The sequence below is a fragment of the Sinocyclocheilus grahami genome, unplaced genomic scaffold (assembly GCF_001515645.1).
Source record: "Sinocyclocheilus grahami isolate Dianchi unplaced genomic scaffold, SAMN03320097.WGS_v1.1 scaffold284.1, whole genome shotgun sequence".
Classification (NCBI taxonomy): Eukaryota; Metazoa; Chordata; class Actinopteri; order Cypriniformes; family Cyprinidae; genus Sinocyclocheilus; species Sinocyclocheilus grahami.
Genome location: NW_015505463.1, coordinates 376,676 through 392,544, shown reverse-complemented (window position 1 = coordinate 392,544; position 15,869 = coordinate 376,676). Strand labels below are relative to the sequence as shown.

Genomic DNA, 15,869 nt, shown 5'->3' with positions numbered 1-15,869 from the left:
GAATGACAATGCTGTGCAATTCTTGCATTTACATCTAACGTTTTTATCTGCACATATTGTACAAATGCAATCAAAGTATGTGAACCACAGAGTGGAATGCAAATATACATTTCACACTGAACAAAACATGCAAAAAGAATGTGTTTGAGCTTCTGAGTACCTGTCCATGTATATCTGATATGAAACAGTAACCACAACAGTAACCACAAGGTTAAAAAAATAAATAAAACACCATGACACATATTTTCTACAATGACTTTTGTGGATTTCTTTAAGTACTGCACTATAATATCAATCTAGTTTAATTGTAATGGCCTTTTTTGCTGATCTTATAGAAGTTTAGGGAAGGTCAGAAATGTGAGAGTACAGATCATATCAGCAGTACATGGGTTTTCTGGGAATACCATCACTTTAACATGCCTGTCATTATTTCTTTACTTTCATCTACCAGCTGTATAACTACTACAAGTGATCATGTCTTGTCACATGACACGAGAGTTTAGCTTTACTGTGGTCTGGATTAAAAGGTTCTTAAAAGTCTTGTTTTTTTTGAACCAGCACCCCCCCCCCCCCCCCCCCCATCTCAACAGAGATAACCTTGTTTGGTTACATAACCTGAAGTCTTTCAGTAATTGGGCACATGCATGCAACAGAATGTTTTAGTATGTCCAGATAAGTTTCAATTAAGTTGTATGTCTTTCTTGCAGGATGACAATTGATATACAGTATGTAGGCCTTTTTTTTGACCAGCACTATCCAATAATCATTACCTGCATGGAAAATTAAAGGAAATGCAAAGAAAAAAATATTACTACACATGCAACAAAAACAACTATCAAGAAAATTCTTAACACATCAGATAATAGATCCTTTAGAGTTTGTGTACAATGTGACCTATCAGACTAGCTGGACTCAGGCTCATCTGGACAAGATTAAAAAGCTGAATGATGCCAAGCCCTAATGAGATAAAAGCCTGGTAACTGGTTAATTTTAGCCATTGAGCACAGCAGTAATTGCGTTGCACAACAGTTGAGAGCATGTAGGAAAAGTCAAGGTGCGAATGAGTGTTTTGGTTTCAAATGGTAAATAATAGCATTTGACTGATTAAAAATTTACTTGATTAAATAATGCAGAACAAGTCCAAAAGATTTGATCTGTGATTATTAATTCTGATAATAGCTCACACATTTATTGCTAAGATTATACATTTGTCCTTTTATGTAAAAACTGTTTAATCTAATCTCATTAGTGACTACATTAGCTCCATCTCACTGACATGAAGTCTGAGGTGAGCAACAACAGTTCGTCTGCAGGTTATTTAAAGATTTAAGTGCTTGTCCTTTTGGGGATTTTAGAAATCAGTTAATTTAAGGCAATTAATTAGGCAAAAAAAAAAAATATTACAGTGCATAAAAAAGACAAAATGATGACTAAATACAGAATACATTAAAAGTTTGTCCTTTAAAACTTAATCTTTCTGTAGTCCACCAGAGTATGAAACACTCATTTTGTGCAAGTGGAGAGGCTGATCTGAGGCCACATGCAAGGAATGTGTACAGGCACATGGTCTCACATCTGCTGTCTGCCCCCCCACCCCACACCTGTGCTGCACCACGCTGAATGCTGTCCAGCACACTCTTCAAGCTCATCCACCTGACTCCAGTCTCCATGCTTAGCAGACAGGTGTCTATAATTAACTAATCTGTTCCAAACCTTTCTAATCCCTCATACATAGACATGGTTCACACAAACACACACATTCTCATGTGAAAGTACTGCATGTACACAGAGTGTCAGTTTTAAAACATCACATGCATTTATTATGTTAGTAACTTCCTATACATAATTGCATTGGAAACCTAAGGCTTTGAAATTAGATTGATTTCGTGGTCTGGTGTTGATGTGCAATAATATGCATCTCTAGAAATCTGAAACTGATATTGAACATGATTAACAAATAATCTTTTGTCAAAATCAGATTTTTCCTGAATATGTTATGTGGCAAGGCACTGCTCATTAGGAAAGGCTAACTAAATTACTACAGTTCTCAAGGGTCATGCAGCTTGATTAAGTAACACCAGCATGTGGTGCATCAAATGTGTGATGCCTGCGTGTGCATCAAATGTGTAATGCAGATATTTGACCTAAGGTACATCAAAACATACACAATCCAAAGTTAAAGTTAATAATTTAATAAAGTAATTTATATGCATCTTTGAAATGAATGATTTCCTGTATTAAAAAAACAACACTTGAATTGATTTAATTTTGGTTAAAAAGGGTAACACTGTTACACATTCCATATTACATTACTACTAGTAATAACAGTAAATTGTGAATATTTCGATGCAACTAACCCTATAAGCACGTTACACTGCAACAAGGTACCTTAAAATAAAGTGTAACCCCAAAAAAATGATGATTCAAGTAACTGATTCAGGAAATCAAGTCTCTGATTACGTAGATTATTTAGACTCAAGTGCAGACTTTTCTCACTCACTGGTTTCAGAGGTAAGATAATGGAGGATCAAGTAAGAAAACTGACAGGTCTGTACCAGCCTTGAGGGCATCACTGAGGTCAGTGGCCTGTGTTACTTATAAATCATGCATCAGTGAGAATAAATAAGTACATTTCAAGATAAATTCACCATATTGAAACATGTTATCAAACATGAAACCTAAAGCTGATCCAGTGCTACAGGAATAAGTGGATGTGTGCAGACGTAGATAACATTGTGCCAGGCAGTGATATGTTATTGTTGTATGTTATTTTTGTACAATTAATAAAGACGCATTTGTATGACATCTGATCAAATGAAAGATTACATTAAATATATTGCTTGTGTGACACCACAGGACTATTTAGAGTCACAATGAAATGGAAGTAGCCATGCACAGATCTTTTCGTCCATATTGTGGTGTACACCCAAGTGAAACTGATTATCAAAAAAATAGAATAGATTTTGAGATGTGGCCCTCGCACTCAACCATGAATTCAAGTTTGCAGAGTCGATTGTGAAGGTGCGGGATTTAAGCAAACTGAATTATTGGTGAAGTCCAGTGAACAACACCAGAGAGACATTTAAAAAAAAAAATGAAACATCCACATGGATGAATCATTCACAATAAGATGTGTAATATGCATTTAAAAACATTCATGCCAACTTTAAGTAAACTTCAACAAGCTAAAAAGTGATTCAAATGGTTGAATAATTGATTAAATAAATAATTGATTAAAATTGACTAAAAAAATAATAGAAGTGGTTACTAAAATTACTTTATACACATTTAAAATAAATATTAACCTATAATATCTGTTGGGAAAAGTTCACATCCGTAGAATTTGTTAACTACCCACAGTTGGATAAGTTTTGAGTATTGCCTCTACACTCTCAGAAAAAAAGGTACAAAAGCTGTCACTGGGGCAGGACCCTTGAAAAAGGTACTAATATGTACCTTTTAGGTACTAATAAGTACACTAGGCACTAAAATGTACCTTTAAGGTACCAAAATGCAGCCTTCGAAAAAGGGTACAAAGGTGTACCTTTTGAAAAGTTACCGCCCCAGTGAGCTTTTATACCTTTTTTCTGCGAGCGTATAGTGCCTTATGCACAAATTGCTCATTGTAAATAACTTTATTGTTATTCATTTTAAACTTTGATAATTAAAAAAAAAAAAAATCTTACCTTGAGACCATACTTGTATTGATTTAGCCATCTTTCAGCTTAAACCCTTTTTGAAGGATTTAAGTGCAACCACTCCCACAACCTCCCACAATGCAATAGTTTCACATGCGATGCTTAGTCAGCATAAATAAATTCTGCAATGTTTGTCATTACTGAGAGGAAGGCTTTAATACTTTAACACGCTTTTCACAATTCTCACTAAATGCATTTAAAGACTGTTTGCAAAGTATGAGTCAACTAAGTACATAAATGAAGCATGTTTCCAAAGAAGAAATACTTTAAAGCTGAATTTTTGGATGAAGCACAATATCACTCTTATTGTTCCTCAGATTATCTTGCAAAAAAGTTAGATAAACAGACAAACCCAGAAACCATAGACAAACATATACAGCTCTGCCTAGACTTGCCCAACTTCAAGAAACGTACTGAATCCCCTTTCACTATTAACATCCAACAGATTGTGTACATTCATAACACACACACACAGGGCCGTCATGTGGGTTGGTCCCCTTCGGTCTGCACCAGTTGCAACTCCCTAAGGGCGGCCCCCACCACACACACACACACACACATGCACAAGTAGACACATGCACAAGCATAAGGTCAGGATCCTACCCTGCAGATTATAGGTAGTAACAGATTAGCGTCTACACCCTCTATTTTCAGACACACAACATCACAGAAGAGAACAACCCCCAGGGATGCCCAACCCCAATGATGCTTCATACACTTCTCTATTATTACAGAATTTTTGTCATCCTAAACAGTGCATTTTGAATTGTTGAAAGATTACTTTGTATATATATATATACTGTATATGTGTGTGTGTGTATAAATTCATAAAATTCATAAATATAAATAAATTAATAATTCATATTGTATATTTTAAATAATATACATTTATATAATTGTATATGTATTTATTAATATACGTTTTAGATTGTTTTTATACTTGAATGATTTCTGAAGGATCATGTGATACTGAAAATTGGAGTTATGGCTGCTGAAAATTCAGTTTTGCCATCACAGGAATAAATTAAATTCTAAAATATATTAAAATAGAAAGCAATCATTTTAAATATTTAAAATTTCACAACATTACTTTTTGGATCAAACTAATTTCGCCTTATTGAGCATAAGAGAAAAACAAAACAAACAAACAAAAATCTTACTGACTTTTGAACAGTAGTGCATGTATACTGTACATAAAAATAAGGATTTTGAAAGATTTGAGAAACCTCTACATTAAATTATAATAGCATCAGTGGTCAACACTAGTTAGGTTGCTGGTTTAATCCCTGTAAGGAATGAGCCATGAGTTATCACCAGTGTGTCCTTAAGGAAGGCACTTAACCTCAGGATGCCGTCCTTGTAAGTGTACTGTAATCTTTTAGTAAAGCTGATAAAATGACAACAAGGAACATTTGTTAATAAAAACACTAAATACAACATTGTGTTTCTCAAATTTCATTTATTTAAAAGCATTTTGAATAATAAATACACTGTCCCAGTTTTAGCTGACAAGGGCTGCACTAAAGGCAAGAGTAAATACATATTGATTGTGTAAAAAGTATGAGCAAACTGGATTGTGAAACATCTTGAAGAGAGAACAAATACAAGCTAAGGCCTGCAAACCCAGTGATTGACTTCAAATGGAACGCTTCCTCTTCATTTTACCATGCAAAAACATATCCTCATACACACGCAAGGCCATAAAGTAGTTGTGAAATCCCAGGTTTCACACTTTCTCCTATTAATGAACTTTTGATTTTTGACTTCTCTAATATGGTTTGTATGCCAATTATATGCCAAACAACTTCTGTCAAATGAATGTGAAATCGCAAAGGACAAATGCGACATGTATCATCTCCATTTTCTATGATCTGGAACATGGAAAATGCTATACAGAAAATCGTGCTATAATATTTGATCTAGAGCTCTATGTAATGTTTGTTTCAATCCAGTTTTTAAAGTTAGATACCCGTGTGTGGACTGTGTACAAATCTGGATTACAGCCCTGCAGATCATATCTGAAGCTCACTAGCCCCAGCAGTTCCCAAGCATGATGGGAATCAGTGTCCTCTGCTCTGCTGGGGTGAAAAGGCTCCAGCCCTAAAGTGGGTTGGGAATCAGCAGAGGGTGAAAGAATGATCCCTCCGGTTTCAGAAGTTCAGATCATGGACAGGCTGAGTGGATGTTGCCTTCCACATAGCATGTTGTCAGTTATACTGATCGGTACGTTGTGTTTGCTGAATTGCCTTTCGCACTTCACCACATCGGCTAATTCAATCAGTCCGGTCCGGGTCGCCTCTGAGTCTGTGTGTGCCCTGTGTTGGCCTGCTACGGGCCAGCCAGTGAGGAAGGCCTGCTTTGCAATGACCTCTCCACCCTGCCGATACGGTAGGCACACAGGGGACACATACTCACTGATTCGAGCTTTGTCCACCAGCTTCAGCATGGCCAGGTCAGAGTCTAAGACGTATGGATCGTAGTCCGGATGGATCAAGATCTGAGCAATCTGTGTGGAAACAGAGATGATGAAAGACTTGAACTGAAAGAGGCTGTTTGGTTTGAGAAGTAAATAATCCTACAGAATACCTTGCAAAGCCTAATCATAGATTATCGATAATTATATGTGTATATTTAGTCTGCAGTATCCTCAGTATGGCTTTGGGTTTTCCAAGAACTTTCCAAGACATAAAATATGGTAATGCTGTTAGATTATGGAAAGGTCTTGTTCTGTTAATGTAACTCACAAATAAGAAGATAAACAAAAAAAAAGGTGCGTGTCTGAATTGCATTGGTAATTTAGATTAACTGAAGTAACTTCTGCATCTTCTGCCTGACTGCTTTCAGTGTAGTCTGAAAGCACTTACCTGTATGTCCTGTAGTCTCTTGTTCTCTCTAAGGTCACTGAGGTAATGTTTTCCCATCACTACATTTAGATCATCTGAACTGAGTGCTTCAGTCCGTCCAGGCTCCACCACACAGTGAGCAGCCACCACGACCCAGTGCTGGTTGACCAGAGCCCCGCTGCAGACGAGCTGCCATCTCTGGTCCTTCTTAATCCATTCTTTCTCTTCCTCTCCCTCCTCATCCTCATCTATGGCGAATGTGTCCCCGCGTCTTTTAGTCCTTGCCATAAGAGGACTGGAATTGTACAGACGGATATAAAGGGCAGCATGCCATGGCCAGTGAACCTCTGTGAAATTTTGGGGACTGGCAGATGGCAATTTACCGCATACTGGAAGAGAGTGAGTACCTGTTCTGTGAGTGAGTGAGTTCTGGCACAACTTTCTAATTTAATCAGATTATTAGTGAATGCCAATTTTGGATTATTGGAATAATAATGGTATTTTGCTTTGTTAGCCTACATCTGTCAAGGTTATTAGTGCATAGAATATTTGTAAATAGGAAACCAGAATACTTAACATGCTGTAAATGTGTTAGTGCTTCCCCCACCTGGTGAACAGGAGAAATGACGTCCACTCCACTTGCCAGTCTTTAGGCATGTACGGTGTGTACTACCTGAATGCTTGTAAAGCGCTGAAACACACTCATATTCTATGCTGGTGTACACATGGTGGAAAGTTGGTGGTAAATCTCCAAAAACAGGAAATGCTTTCTCCAGTGTGTCTGCTTCAGTCCCTCTCTGAATGGATGCAGAGTAGAGCTTGTGGACTGGACTTTTCCTAGCATTAAAAAGATAAAATGAGGATCTAACTTTACCTGTTCAAAACCACACTGTCACAAAGAAATGAAAAATGTCTACCTGGAAGGAGGTTGGTATTTTAAGACCTTCTGTCGCACAAGTTTTGAAACTTTAGGTTCTCTACAAGCTGTAAAACAGTTTAGCTGTTCAAGTTCAGTTTGTTTGCAAAAGGTATTTCATAATTGGTTTCAAACTCGAAGTAGAGACGGTACCTCTCACACACAGAGGCTGACTGCCGCTCCAGGTCCCATTCTTCTGGCATGTTCTTTTTGAGTCTCCACTGAGAATATACGTATTGTTGCAGAAATATTCAACTTATTTTAATCTGCCATCAGAACCTGAAACCTCAGTGGAGTATCCATTGTGGAGTTGTGGTGGAGGTGGACAGTCTTTTATGATTGCTTCTGTAATTCTAATAACAGTAGAACGGGTCACTAAAATTTGCAATGATCCAACAACCTTTTTTACTAACAAAACAGATTTTTAGAGCATTGCTTACATTTAAAATACTATATTTTTCATACATTTTAAAATGCTGAAAAAGCAAAATAAAAGCTGATGTTCTGTGAGCTCACGTTCAAAGAAGCCTGACTCCCAGGCATACATGCACACCTGACCTTGATTGTAAGCAGCTTCGTCAAAGGGTGTTATACCAAAAGCAGTTGTCATAACTACATAAGTGTCAGCATACCCTTTATGCATACAGGAGCACTTCCACTCCAAGTGCCATTGGGAAGGCATGCCCGCTGAGATGCTCCCTTAAGCTTGTACGGTTTAGATACTGAACCGAATTGAGGATGTAACCTTCCTTGTACCGCAAGAAGAGATCTCCGTGTGCAGGCTTCTTGGGAGTTGCACAGAGAGGTGGTGCTTGTCCTGTTGTGTACAACAGTACAATATTATGACACATTAAAAATTTAACTTTTTTTTTTTTTTTTTGCTGAGAAATGAGTTTTAAAGCAATCTCTCCACAAGTGTGAAATCATAAAGCCCACTCAGCAAAAACAATAAAAAGCCACAAAGAGGTCCATAAAATTAGAGAAAACATATACCTGTGTTCATAAAAGGAAAGGAGCTGTATGCTTCAGGATTTGATAACCAAATTATTATGAATGAATGAATTGCTAACAAAATATACTCTAAAATAAATAAATGAATAAATAAATAAAATGTAATAAACAAACAAATACAATTAGCTAACTATTGATTGATTTTGTACCCGAGACTTCCTGGAATGTAGCAAAAAACCCATCATCGTTATTGTAGCCATCAGACACAAAATGAATATGCAGTGAGTTTCCAGAACTTCTGATTGGTGAAGGGCTTTCATCCCCACAGTATCTGCCAATCACAGGCGACGTCAGACTGTCGCCATCCCGCACCTCTACATAGTCATATCGACAACTATGGTCAGACTCCAGGCTAATCATTGAGACCCTGCACACATGTGAACATTGAGAAACTGTATTGTGATAACATACTGTACATATTTGGAATATAATAGCTTCTTCAAGCTGATTCAATTGAGAAATGTTTAAACAACAAATTATTATTCATCAGCGTTGTAGTATTTACAGTAGATACCTGAGTTCCATCGTGGCTCCTTTGCCAACCTGTAGTGTCCATTCACATTTGGCATTGATTGGATAACTTTCTAAAGTCACATGACCATGTGGTCTCTGTATAACTTCTCCGCAAGCTAAAGATGGCCAAAACAGTGTGTATCTAAAATTATTTATATATTTGTGACAATAAAAAGCAATAAAGGTAAACGTCATCAATTAAAATGATTCTGTAAAGGACCGAAAGACTCACTGAGACAGTCTCCACCAGACCACCCTCGACGACATGATGTGCAGTACCTGCCTCTGATGTAGAAATCATCCTTGGCCAGCCAGGTGCCATTGTTGCAAGTCTTGCAGTTGTCAAAAATGCTGCAACCTTGGTGGATACAGAAATGATTTACTTAATAAATAATTAAAGTTTATGAAAACAGCAAATGGAACGCATAAATAAATAATAAACAAACAAATGAAGTATGCTGAAGCTCATATATTTAAAAAAAAATCTATTTTACACGTGCATGCAATATAATCCATAATATGCGCAGATTGAAAAAATACACTTGCAGGTCTTCTAAAGTTCAAAACGTCTAACAAAGTTATGTTCCCTCTTACCCTGGTGAAGGATGCAGGGGTCACACTCATCCAGAGCGTTTCGACAGCAGGGTACAGCATAGCCCACTTTCGTTCCCTGAGATGGGCACTTGCATGAAATCTGCAGATACTCACAGCAGGTACGGCACATGGCATTCCACTGTGGGCCAGGACACTTATCCTCCTGCGACCTATAAACTAAATCAAGCAGACTAGATGTCAGAGACAGAATGTCTTGCATGCTTTTCTAGAATTCATGTGACTGACTTTAAGTGAACGATGCCTTCTTCAACTGAAGTGTTCACTGTGATAAGTTTAATTTGGCATGTTAGAGGAAAAGTCCATTTATCTTCCAATTCAATCAGGGAAAGCTGATGTGATGGTTTATGAGGGAATATTGTGCCAGAGAAAAATGTAAAATGTTATAATGCTATAGACAACCAAGTCCATCTTTAAAGGAATAGTTCACCCAAAAAGCAAATTTGCTGAAACTGTTTGTTTCTTCATCGGAACAGATTTTAAGTTTAGCGTTACATCACTTGCTCGCCAGATAGCAAGCAACCATTGAAACAATGTTAAAGGTGCAGTAGGAGATCTTAGAAAATGCTAACTTTAGCCTGATCGCATTTACGCTCACAGACCAGAATACCAGAGACAACATTACTACAATAGGCTACATCAGCGGTTCCCAATTCCAGCCCATGTTCCAAAGTGAAGTAAACTTCAACGGATTTCCCCCGCTCAGGGAGTACGGAGCAATGAACACTGTGTAGGGATCATATCGATCGGAACACAGTTCATGCATGTAGCTCACTTGTAACGAGCTGGCACGAGGAATGGATTAACCGCTGAGCTACATCATGTGTCATTCGCCAGTGAGAAATCTTTAAAAGTACTACAATACCAGGGAGGAAGATCGGGTTGTTGATGTTTGTCTGTCATCCTCGCTCTGTCTGCACAGCGTGCGTGAATGCGCTGATGATGTATCCTGTCTGCGCGAACAGGGAGCGCAGAGGTATGCAAATACATACGTTGACAGGCAGGTAGGAAAGCATATTAAAACGTTCGGACCGAGCGTTTTAATTGGATGAAGATTTCTTGATTCTACACCTTCCACAGAATATATAAATACAGACAAATACATTAAGACCACTTAACTTAATGATTGCTATCAGGATGTGAAGAGACTTTCAACCAGCATAACAAAACATGTTTCTGAAGACAATCACCTATTACACCTTTAAGTCAATGTTGATGCGTCAAAGCTAGCTGCATTGAATTAATGTTACAAAGTGGTGTTGGTTCAATATCACTTTTGCACCCGCAACCTTACACTATGATTGGTTCGACATCAATGCTGTTGAATTAAAATTTAAACGAACAAAAATAATCAATAGTAATGTTGTTAAATCAACGTTACACTATGATTGATTCCACATCACTGATGTTGAAGCAATAGTGAAATTAACAAAAAATGACCAATGATAACATCCGTGAATCAACATTACTCTATGATGCTGATTCTACATCACTGCTGTTGAATCAATATTGAAATTAACAAAAAATTATCATTGGTAGTATCATTTTATCAATGTTAATGTGATGTTGGTTTTAAATCACTTTTGTTGAAACATTGAAAATACAACTGAAATGTCAACATAAAACAATGTTGCCATCTGATGTAAGTTAATGATGCAATAACAGTAATATTTCTGACCATTTCAAAGTTTTGGGAAAACCTTTTCAAACATAAATGACACCTTTCCAGTAGTTGAGTCAATTTATTTTATTTGACAGAACATTAATATGCTAAACACAGTATGATTCACTGTTTTAAATTGCTCAACACAAAATAATCTAATAATGTTTATACTACTGTTAAACTATGACTATTTAATCTATTAATCTAAAATCTATTAAATGGAATATCAACATCAAATGGAAGCACTATGGCAAGGTGGCCAATCTTATCTCCAGCCCTAATTAAACACACCTGAACCAGCTAATCAAGATCATTAGGATCAATGAAAACTTCCAGTCAGGTGTGAAGGAGCTCAAATCTACAAGAAGAGGAATAAACGCCTCTGAACTATGGCCATTGCGTAAATCTAATTTTCTATGAAGCTACATAACAAGTTTCTCTTGTAGAACAAGTAGTTTCTCATATGAATGATTATCTGATTAAGCAGTAATCAAGAAGCAGGGCATAAAACACAGGATAGCATCAAATCCCAGGTCAGGTGATGACCCTGTCAACTACAAAAGCCCCTTTCACACATACAGTCTTTACTGGTAAATTACCGGTAGGCAGAGGCGGACAAAGTACTCAACTCCATTACTTGAGTGAAAGTACAGATACCGTTGGTCAAATATTACTCCATTACAAGTAAAAGTTGTAAAGACAGATTTTTACTTAAGTAAAAGTACAGAAGTACTTGCTTTTAAAAGTACTTAAGTACCAAAAGTAAATTTCCTTTTTTATGTCAATGCACTGTTTTATTGTTGTACGTAATACTTGCAATACTTCTGAAGTAACTTACAATACATTACACCTACTGAATAAACTGACTAGCTTGTAGTATATTTGGAATAAAGAGCTTTTGGAATGTTAAAAACCTATGTGGGGTGGGGGAAGAGTGATTACTGATAAACTGTCTGAAAGAAAGACAGTTTTTAGAGAAGAAAGAAATCACCCACTGACTTTCAAAGCTGCTAACGACTTTCTACTTCGAGGACCTTGATAGAAATGTAGTGGAGTGAAAAGTACAATATTTGTCTTTCAAATGTAGTGAAGTTAAAGTCATAAGTTCCCAGAAAAAATAATACTCAAGTAAAGTACAGATACTCAAAAAGCGTACTTAAGTACAATACTCAAGTAAATGTACTTAGTTACTGTCCGCCTCTGCCGGTAGGCTAAATTACTGTTAAGAGATCATGTGTGAGCAAGACCTTTTCAAAAATGCAGGTAAATTTGTTCTGGTAATTTACCGGCATGAGAAGTTGCAACATTACCAGTAAATTACCGGCAATGTGTTCTGTGTGAATGCAGAACGAGAGTACGAGTTCAGAACGTGCTGATGAATTAAGTCTGCTTTTGGCCAATCATAAAGTTCTTATGGAGATGACGTGATTACTCTGAGCTGTTTACGGTAAGCTCCGCTGCTTTTTATTCGTTTTATTATGTGCTAGATGGACATCTTTGACCGTTGCTCTGTTACTCAGTTCCACTATTACCCCCTGTCCGCTTCAAGAAATCTGTTCAATGTTGTTCGAACTTTATTCATAAAATTCCTATTAATTAATACTAAAGCAATATCCATACGCATTTTAAGAATTTAGAATTTTTTTTTTTATTAATGTATATTATTAGATTCAGTAACAATAAATCAAATGCAAATAACAAGCACGCAAAACAAAGGAATTGAGAAATAATTAGATAGATGCATGTCATGTCAGGTGGTTCAACAAACAAGACTTCTGTATAGGATGCACCTGTGTTTTCTTTCTATTAAGGAAGCATCAGTTAGATTTCTGAGAAGTGCACATGCAGAACCAAAATGTGCATTTACCAATCAGTGCGCATTTTCAAACTCCAACTGGTGTTTTTCAACCATTTTTAAATAGGCCTACTAAAATCATGAAGGCCCACCCCTAAACCAAGCCCCCAGTGGATTAGATCAAATCGGCTAAAGCAGTTGAAAATGGCCATCATGGTTTGACATGCCCCACTGATTGAGAAACACCTACTAGTGCTCTACAACTACAAACTACAAATCACTAGTTCAATGATAGTTCAATGCCACTGGACACTGGTAAACCATGTGTGCCGCTGACTTCCATTGAAATTTCAATACTGATCCAACATACATTAAACACTGAAATGTCAATCTCAACTAAAATGATGGTTTGAATCAAAACTCATCATTGTATAATGTCACCATGCTATCTGGGTCACCAGTGGAGCAATGGGTGCCGTCAGAATGCGAGTCCAAACAGGTGATAAGAACATAACCATAATCATAATCAAGTGTTTTTTTTGGGAGTATCTGTACTTTACTTGAGTTTTTATATTTCAGCCAACTTTTACATGTATACTTTTACTCCGATACATTTCCCTGAAGCATATTCGTTACTTACAACAAAATAGTCAGAAGTCAGAAGAACATGGACTGCAAGAAAACAGGTTTGACGAATCAGTGGCAAGTTAGACTCCTGCTTTGCTCATGTGCAAACAAGTACAATATGGTAAGTGTTGTTGTAATGATGTGCGATCTGACATTATCAAGTAGGCTATATCACCAAATCACACACAGAGTTCACGCATGTTGATTTATTTGTCTATTAAAACGTAAAAATCCAGGCATTCTAAATTATAGACGGCAAAAATGCTTCTGTATGCTTTTTATATTTATATAATTTAATATAGTTATCTTGATCTATATCCTGTTCAATGTTGTTCGAACTTTATTCATAAAATTCCTATTAATTAATACTAAAGCAATATCCATACGCATTTTAAGAATTTAGAATTTTTTTTTTTATTAATGTATATTATTAGATTCAGTAACAATAAATCAAATGCAAATAACAAGCACGCAAAACAAAGGAATTGAGAAATAATTAGATAGATGCATGTCATGTCAGGTGGTTCAACAAACAAGACTTCTGTATAGGATGCACCTGTGTTTTCTTTCTATTAAGGAAGCATCAGTTAGATTTCTGAGAAGTGCACATGCAGAACCAAAATGTGCATTTACCAATCAGTGCGCATTTTCAAACTCCAACTGGTGTTTTTCAACCATTTTTAAATAGGCCTACTAAAATCATGAAGGCCCACCCCTAAACCAAGCCCCCAGTGGATTAGATCAAATCGGCTAAAGCAGTTGAAAATGGCCATCATGGTTTGACATGCCCCACTGATTGAGAAACACCTACTAGTGCTCTACAACTACAAACTACAAATCACTAGTTCAATGATAGTTCAATGCCACTGGACACTGGTAAACCATGTGTGCCGCTGACTTCCATTGAAATTTCAATACTGATCCAACATACATTAAACACTGAAATGTCAATCTCAACTAAAATGATGGTTTGAATCAAAACTCATCATTGTATAATGTCACCATGCTATCTGGGTCACCAGTGGAGCAATGGGTGCCGTCAGAATGCGAGTCCAAACAGGTGATAAGAACATAACCATAATCATAATCAAGTGTTTTTTTTGGGAGTATCTGTACTTTACTTGAGTTTTTATATTTCAGCCAACTTTTACATGTATACTTTTACTCCGATACATTTCCCTGAAGCATATTCGTTACTTACTACAAAATAGTCAGAAGTCAGAAGAACATGGACTGCAAGAAAACAGGTTTGACGAATCAGTGGCAAGTTAGACTCCTGCTTTGCTCATGTGCAAACAAGTACAATATGGTAAGTGTTGTTGTAATGATGTGCGATCTGACATTATCAAGTAGGCTATATCACCAAATCACACACAGAGTTCACGCATGTTGATTTATTTGTCTATTAAAACGTAAAAATCCAGGCATTCTAAATTATAGACGGCAAAAATGCTTCTGTATGCTTTTTATATTTATATAATTTAATATAGTTATCTTGATCTATATCACGCAAAGAGTACTTTTTTTCTGCAGATATCAGCATGAACACATTTAATAATCATTTTATACAAGTTCAGTAAAGCAATAAGTGACTTACATTTTAGACATAATATTGCTTGTTTTTGCTCAATTTTGCCAACGAATCAGCTTTTAAAACTAATCGGTTGATAAAAATGATTCAGTGATTCACTCATTAACACAGTCAAATGCTTTGTTTCTGAATGAATCGGCCATTTGAATGAATCGGTTGAATCTCAATGACTCATTAACAGTCACTTGCTGTCACCTGCTGGCGGTTTTAATTTCACATTTCAACTATTTTTTTCATGTTTTAAATCATTTCAAATATCAGTATTCAACGTTTTATGTTAAAATCAAAACATTATTTATGCATCTGTAACTGCAGGTTAAATGCATCTATGTCCCCTCTGAGATACATTAAACTGTGTTAATACATCTAAATACTATTTCAGATGCAGATTCCAGAAATGTTTTATGTTGGAATAAAAGACACTAAGTACTGGATGAAGCGCTGCTTATTCTTACCCAAAAATACAAAATGGAAGAAAGAGTTAAAACTGAACACAATATTGCTACTCAAGCTGTGCATGAACCTTATATATATATATAAAGGTATACATAATAATAAAAATATATATACAGTATATATATATATATATATATATATATA

At 36.3% G+C, this 15,869-nt stretch overlaps 1 pseudogene; it reads right to left on the bottom strand.

Moving 5' to 3' along the window:
• Positions 1-5,423: 5,423 nt before the first annotated feature.
• Positions 5,424-15,869, bottom strand: part of LOC107600449 (inactive serine protease PAMR1-like) — a 14,913-nt pseudogene continuing 4,467 nt past the window's right edge.